This window comes from Amblyomma mixtum, chromosome 3 (assembly GCF_055824585.1).
Source record: "Amblyomma mixtum isolate Tamu chromosome 3, ASM5582458v1, whole genome shotgun sequence".
Lineage (NCBI taxonomy): Eukaryota > Metazoa > Arthropoda > Arachnida > Ixodida > Ixodidae > Amblyomma > Amblyomma mixtum.
In genome coordinates, this window is record NC_143014.1 from 313,652,465 (window position 1) to 313,660,596 (window position 8,132).

An 8,132-nucleotide genomic window follows, 5' to 3' on the forward strand; every position below is an offset into this window, starting at 1 on the left:
GCGCTTCTTCCTGCCAACGCTTATGTAGTTCTCCTTGTCTAGGACGCTGGAGAGTGTTTGCACAAAGGCGTTGAATCAGACGAATGCCTCCCAAACTCCATCCAGTGTCTCCAGCATTTAAGATTCACAAAAAATTATGTATTTAACATTTTAACCTCACATCAGTGACACAAGCAACAACACTGCGCTTTAGGTCAACAAAGTGCTGCTCTGAATATTTCTGATGTCTCCCGTACATGAACGGCGACCAGAAGCCAAGCGCCACTCGCGTTGGGGTCTCTTTAGGGACGCTCCTTCGCTGGGGTTGAAACGCGCGCGCTGTGAAAAATAAACAACAGCGCGCCCGGACAATATGGCGCCGAGCCCGTTTCCGGCTTCAAAAAATGTTACGCCACGGCCTCTCCTCTATGTTATCTTTCCTCCATGTGTGGCACGTATTTTTCCGCGCTTTCGGCCTGCCCACAGCTCTTTCGTCCTCGGAGGCAACGAGCGCGGCGAGACTTCTCTTACCCCGGCTGTTCCTCCTCGTCCTTGCAGTATGCGTTTGAAGCTTTTAGGAAGCCAGATCTTAGGCAGTCTGGATGAAGGAATGCGCAGATGGTTACGGAAATCTGTGATCTAAGCAGCAGAATAGTTTTCAGAGTAGCTGCAGCGTAAAGTTACAAGCATCGTTCGGAAGTTCTTGTCAGCTCTCATTCACTGTCGCATACGGAAGGCACTGCGAAATAAATATCAATAAACTGCCTTTCCTGCTCTTCTAAATAATTCACAGAACTGGCTAAAAAAGCGATGTAAATGCTAAAGCATTATTGATTTCACGTCTGATACAATAACAGTTTGTAAGACACATGAAATTTCAACTTTCATTTTTGCTTATGGGGTCGCACGTATCAGGAGAATCCGAAGAAAGTAAAAAACCAGCTCTATTCCAAAATAGTTTAGTTCAAGCGCAATAGATACAGCTATAGAAACATGGATTCATTAGAGCCGCACTGAGTGTTCAGAAGTTCCAGCCAGACAAAGAGGATTCAAGACACTTGAACTTTTGAAGATAATGGCGCAGAAGAGGGTTTCAGACAACAGTCGACATCTGCTGATGCAGCAGTTCTACCGCTCGAGTGTACGCGGTGTTCCCGAATTATTTTAATCTGTGGGTCGACTGATCAGAAATTGAGAACTGCCAGCGCAATTACTGCCCAAGCGCGTGTTAAGAAGCTTCAAGCGACAGGCGAATCGGGCGAGTCCGTCTATTATACGCGCTTCCATATCATTCAAGATACTACCACCGCTGAATTTTTGTTCTTGTTAAAGATCGGTTCATCAGTACGATACAATATGTCCTTTGGCACATTTTTTTTTTGTGCGTACAAGATAAAAGTCCCGGTCATCCGAAGCAACTTACGATGACGAAGGAAAACCTGTCTGTTTATACGCCATAACTTCATTGATGTTCGAGCTTGGCTCTTCGGATGGCGTCTATCCAGTGCAATGCACTCTCTAGTGGTTATCATTAGCCTCTAAAAGAAAAATCTATTTTCGTACCCACGAACCATTCCATCAGAATTCACAATGCACTGCCGTAATATTAGCGCTTTGGTTAATGCTTCCTGTGGCACCCGAATTGTTGCGGAATTCGATGCTTTCATAGCACTACAATTAAAAACAAATTGAGGCAATAAATTCCATTTTTGCCAAATAAAACTACATCACCACAAAAGATTGCGTAATACGCTTAAGTTGCTATGGTCGCCTCGCTACCTGTTAATTAATTTGAAATAAGCTGAAATCGAACTTCTTTTAATTGAAACACTTGTACACGCCAAAACATGATCAGGGAATGCAGCTATCTCGAAAACTGAGAAGTATGGGCTGCACTGTCTTGTGCCGAGAGAAAGGATCCGTAAACTTGTTGGAAAGGAAGCGTCAAATGTCTTTTCCGCTGCGTTGAGGAGTTTCCGAGCAGATGTACAAATGCTGGTGATGTCATAGTAGATCAGCAAAACTGCGACTTTCAGACGTGGCTTGTGTCAGAGTAAAAGTGCTTTAAACAAAAAAGCACGTATCTATATGCAATGCTCAGTCCACATTCACAAGGCAGCGCAGCAACTTAATTAGTCTTTCCCTACTTTGTTGCATTTTTGTTTGTCAGCGTTGTCAGTACTAGTGGTGAAGATCATCAGCGAGTAGGGCTCGCTTTTGTTGAAATGGGGCAGATATGTGAGAGAGGTATTTGTTCGGGATTTGCGCTACGTTACAACGTATCTTCAGTTAACATAAAATTACTGCATCAACAATCCCTGCCGTTCTTCACATTTTGATTTAATAACTTGTATGTATGTTAACCTTAATCATTTTTGTTATTCTTCTGGCATCGCTGATATTCTAGTTAATACTCGAGCCACTGTAACGAACAACGCACTACCGAGGACATTCTTGACGGGCGCAAGGTGCGATTTAGCTGGTGTCTCATGAGTGAGCGTAGCGCAGGTTTCGGGAACGCTTTTAAGAACCCGTGCCATAACCTAACGACGTTTTTCTCCAAAATCAGTACACGCGATTCGGAACTGCACGGTGGAATTGTGCGTCCTGGTGTTTATCTTATGCTTTTAGAAAATGAACAGCACTTACGAATAGAGCTTAAGATGGCGGTGAAGCAGAACGGTTCCTTTTAAAGCTTTCTTTACTGCTTTAATGAAAGGTTAGTCATGAGCCGAAATTATAAGCGAAATAATTTCATCCCTCTGGCATGTTTGTTATAGCGAAGCGTTAAAATGCTGATTTCATTCAGAGCTGAGATTGGTCAAAAGAGTAGCACAGCACCCATCATGCCGTCGGTCTTTGCTGACTTACTGCTTTTTTAAAACAATATCCAATCATGAATATGAAAGCACATGCACCGAATATTAGTGATTATATTGATCGTTAGCAGCCAAGAGCGTGTTTGCATGCGTGAAGGTTGTCGTGGCCGATCGCGGCCAATGCACCTTTCACCAGTAAGATTCTGCGCATCCGCCAAGCCTCCACATCCACCGTTACTGCCCACCTTATCAGGGGGCAGTTGGGAGAAGATCACTGTACGTGTTCTTGCCCGAAAGAGCTTCTGGGCCCTCGCAGAAGCGAGGAGGCGCGGTCAGTTTCCGGCAGCGTCCTATAGCCACGAATGAAAAGGATCCATGCAGTGGGGGGCGTGTGTCCACAGGTGACTCGCGCCTACCTTATATGGCTAGGCGAAGCCAGCGTAGCTCCTAATTATTGTTTTCAAAATAACCTCGCCACCCAGCTTTTGGGAGAGGGCCAACTTCGAGAGGGGAGGCGATGCGGGTTGCATACTTTTCTGTACGGAGTCTTCGCGCAGGAGTACAGATCTGGTTTTAACAGAGCAAAAAAAGTGCAAGTTTTCTCAACGAGCCTAACGGCCTCCTCGTGGGTGATCGTAGACTGCACTGTTAGTCCATGCGTCTCCAGATGGCATAAATTGCGGGGATACATCTCTTAACACCTTTTTTTCTTACATTGTAGTTGAAAGTCCGCCGCGCCTAAGTAAACGGCGTTTTCTTCTCCGTAGTGTTGTTTGCTCAACGCATTTGAATTGTTGCTGTTGCTAGCGCAGAAGTGGGAGAGCGTCCTGTGTGCATACCTAGAGCGTTTAGAATTATGAGTCCCGCCTCGGTTTGCCTGAGCCGTTGTTCTTTAGCCGTGAGTTGCGCTTCTGTGAGCTCTTCTAAGGTGTTGTTACGCCGAGAGAGAGAAGTCTCTCGATGTTTGCGTCTCTGAGTAGTCCCACAGCCGCCGTACATGCTTGTCTGATGAGACAGTTTAGTTCCTTCTTTTCGCATTTTTTGAGAGGTGCAAGTACGGTGTGGCATACGTTAGGCGGCTTATGACAGAGACTTGGAAGAGTGGACACGCGTCTCTCTATTTCATCCCTCGTCTTTTGAACGCCACGCGCATGATGAGTCGACTTGGTTGCTGGACTGTGGAGGTTAACTTGTCCAGTGGGTTAGATGGCACAGTCATTGAAACTAGTGCAAGCATAGGTTTTATACGGTAAGTGGTTTCAATATACAAGGTGTCCCAGCTAAATGTAACCAATCTTTTAAAAAAGTAAGACCAATTGAGGGTCGTTGCCAGTCGCGTGTCCTAGTCTGCAGTTTTTTTATTATACAAAAGTAATTAATTAGCAGAGACTAATTAGCTAACTTTTCAATGACTGCCTTCAGGAAGAACGTTTCAATGTAGGAATTGTAGATCCCATAGAAAAATAACCGGTTGCCGTGTTTGCAACCAAATACCACTGGTACAGTTTCTTTTATTTGCCTTAAAAGAAAGCCCGCGAAATACAAAAAGAACCACGTGATAGGGAAGCAGTTTCAGCGCCCTCAGACGACCGCTCAAGCAACGACATCCGCTCATCTTTGCAACGCTGTTCCGAACGGTGCTCGGTGTTTTGCGATCGCTGCGAGATATACGCCTGCAACTCTCGCAAGTAAGGTGCAACCACAAGTGAATGGAACATGAAAATGCAATATTCCTTGGCGAAGAAAGTGTCCTGCGAGCAACGCTTACTCAAGGGTGAGTTGTCCTTTTTGCAGGCTTGAGAGCTGGAGCTTCTTCCACGAGTGGAGCACATATCTAATAGGAATGACAAGTTTACGCCGCGTCACGTCGAAGTGCGACGCACCGTCATCACCGCCGCTTGCTCGGCGCGCCCGATAGTGATGCCGCACGGAAGTTAGTCCCTAAAGAGAATGTCAACGACAAAGGAGCGCCTGGACAAAACGGTTTATCTTCATTTTTGCTCCGCACGGCGAGGCGAATGCGCTTTAAATATGAGCAAAAGGCCAATATAATTCTTGCGCTGGGAGCCGCTGGCAGCAATATGAGGAAGGCCTCGAAAACGTACAAATGTTAGGGCTGCGGAGAGAAGCCAATTGCATCCACAATAATGAGACCTACCCGACGTTAAGGCAGGCAGGGACTCTCAAGAGTACGAGGCACAGAACTTCGGCTATAAGTGAAGAAGTGGAGACGAACATCTTGGGATTCATGGCTGCGAACCCTCACGCAAGCGTTCGTGTCGTAAGTGCTGACGCAATTGTGTCGAAGTTATGTGCGTGGAGAATTATGAAGAAGGCAAAGCTTCACCTGTAACATCCTCAGCTCCACCAAAATTTAGAAGTGAATGATTTCCAATGCCGTCTTGACTTCAGCAACTGGTTTCTGATAAAGTGTGACGATAAGCCATGCTTCCTTAACGACGTGCTCTGGACTGATGAGTCAAGCTTTTCCAGAAGCGCCCAAGTCAGTCTAGACAATACCCATAACAGGAGCGGAGAGAATCCGTACTTGGGCCGTATTACGGAATTTTGTCAAAAGTTATTGACAGTGACGTCAAAATGACGAAACGATGTGACGTCGACGCTTGACGCAAAATAGACGCAATGAGGAAGCAGCCAATTACAGCAGAGCGGCGCCCCGGAGGCATTTTTCTGCACATCGAGAGACTGTCTGCTAAATTTTTGCTAAAAGAGTAAAGAAATGCACAGCGATAAAAATAATTATTATTTTATTTTGCCAAAAAATTATGTTTTAATCTCAAAAATATCAAGAAAAACAAGAAGCGCAAGAAGTTAGTCTATTAAAATTGCTAGTGGGTAACTTTTGCTGCCGCGGGGGTGTGCAGACGGCGGTAAAATGTTAACAAGCCGCTTTGCACGAAAACAGCTGTTCCACGCCTTGATACTGTTTTCTTACGCGGCTTCGAAAATCAAGGTACTGTGCGGTTGATCTAAGTGCGGAAAAATCGACGAAGCCAACTTGTTAAGGTCTGTGTTGTTCGGCTTTTACGATCCATGACAAAAGTGTCAAAGCGTGAAGCGTTGCACTATGTGATGTGTGGTTGTCTGTTTCTTTTTCCTCTATCGGGAAACAGAAGACGACCACGAAGTGCGATTTGCAGGGGAATATAAAGTTCTTTGCCAGCATAAGCATGTTTTATTTGTATGTAGCTGTGGCAAAGAGGTGACGTCGGCTGCCGAAGCTTATATGAAAGCCGCCGGTCGCAAATAACCGCTGTGCACACAGCACCCGCCGCTGCACCGATAGCGCGCTCGCACGCACACCTCCCAATTCATCGGCGAGTTCGTCGCACAGCCACACCACAGTCTGCTTCTCCAGTCGAAAAAGGCGTCGGAACAGCTCGTCCGGCAAGTCAAACGCGTCTTCGTGCGCCCTCCTTCGCCGTTGATCGCGTCGCCGCAGCCGCCTCAGTCTTACAGCCACATACACCGCCGCTGCCGCCGCCGCCATTTTCTGCCAAAAACTCAACGGTCCAATTTTTACCGCCTCGAAGCCGTCAAAAAAAAACGTCAAAATGCGCCTGCATAATTAGGGGTGCAACGTCACCACTTCTGTCATGTCCGTGACGCAAACGACAGCCACCCATGACGCAAGAAAGCAACATGGCCGCCGACCACGGCCGACCAATTGGAGCGCGGCTACGGTGGGGCTTTTTGAGAAGGTTTTGACGAGTTTTTGATTTGACAGTTCCGTAATACTGGCCCTGGCTGGTCCGATCGCAGCATCAGTATCGGTGGCCATTTAATGTCTGGCGCGGATTTTACGACGGTCCCATCGTCTTCGACAATACGCTTAACTGGCAGCGCTACATAGACGAGATCTTGAAGGGTCCAGCAGATAATTTCTGCAGTGACCTTCCCCTGAAGCGTCTTTGGGACGAATGGTTCCAGCTTGATGGTGCGCCTCCCCACAGCACTACTGCAGCTCGAAGCTGGCTTGATGGTGTCTTCAAACAGCAATGGATCGGGCGCCGCGTACCAGTGTTCTGGCCGGCAAGGTAACCGGAAATGACCCCACTCGACTTCTTTTTGTGAGGATACGTGAAAGATCGGGTATATCGAACCGAGAAACCCACGCCAGACGCACTGAAAGCGAAAATTGTCCATGTTTGCAGCGAAATTCCCGAAGATCTCGTCAGAAGCGCAGCGGCAGACGTGTTGAAGAGGTGCCAGCTTTGCAACGCTTCATTCAGGAGACTTGTTCGAGCACATTTTGTGACATGCAAAAACTAAGCTGAGGCGCACGCCAAGAATTTTTCGATGCGCGCACGTAAAACAACCATTGACTTTCATAACACGTTCTCGCACTTAATTGTTATCGTCTCCGGAGACTGCAGTGATCCTAAATAACCGTGGACGCCATTCCTCCTGCATTTTCTACTGCCTGTTGCCATAATACGTGATGCCGGTTCTTGCTTCCATCCTAATTTTTATAGCGCATTTTCCTCCCTGGTGTCTTTCGAATTGATGAATAAAATATTATTCTATTCGTTCGCATTCATAATTTAAGTCTGGCGGCATGGAGCTTTTTGCGAGCACCGCGAGTGATACATACACGACCTACCGCCGAACATCCACAACCATGGGCGCTAGGGCGACCGCTTCTTCAGCGGGTGACGGTGCAAGTTCGCCGGCACTGCCAAATAGAACACGAGGCGAGGTTTCACGTTAAAAAGCTCTCCATGCGAGCCGCTCTTCACTTCCTTGAAAAGCAGAGCCCGCTAACTTTCATAACTCATAAGCAGTTCCTGGCGCATACCTCGCCACCACCTCAAAATGCCGAACGGACAGCGCTGCAAACATAAGCGGATGTCGTTGCTTGACCGGTCGTTTGGAAGCCCTGAAGCTGCTTCCCTATCAGGTGGTTCTTTTTGTATTTCGTGGCCTTTTAAGGCGAAAAAATGAAGCTGCACCAGTAGTACTTCATTGCAAACACGGCAACCGGTTATTTTTCTCTGGTATCTACATCCTGCATTAACACTTTCTTCCTGAAAGCAAGAATTAAAAAGTTAGCCAATTAGTCTGGGCTAATATTTACCTTTGTATAATGGAAAACTACCGCAGACTAGGACACGCGACTGTCAACATCCTTCAGTTGGTCTCACTGGGCTAGAGAAAATCCTCTTTTTTATAAGCTTGGTTACATTTAGCTGCGACGCCCTGTATAAACCTAATGTAGAAAGACCACGCAAGTCTTTTACAAGTTAACATGTAATAAATATGAGGAGAATTTCTCACGTGGTTTGTACAAAGTGCTAATTGAGAAGTCATTCT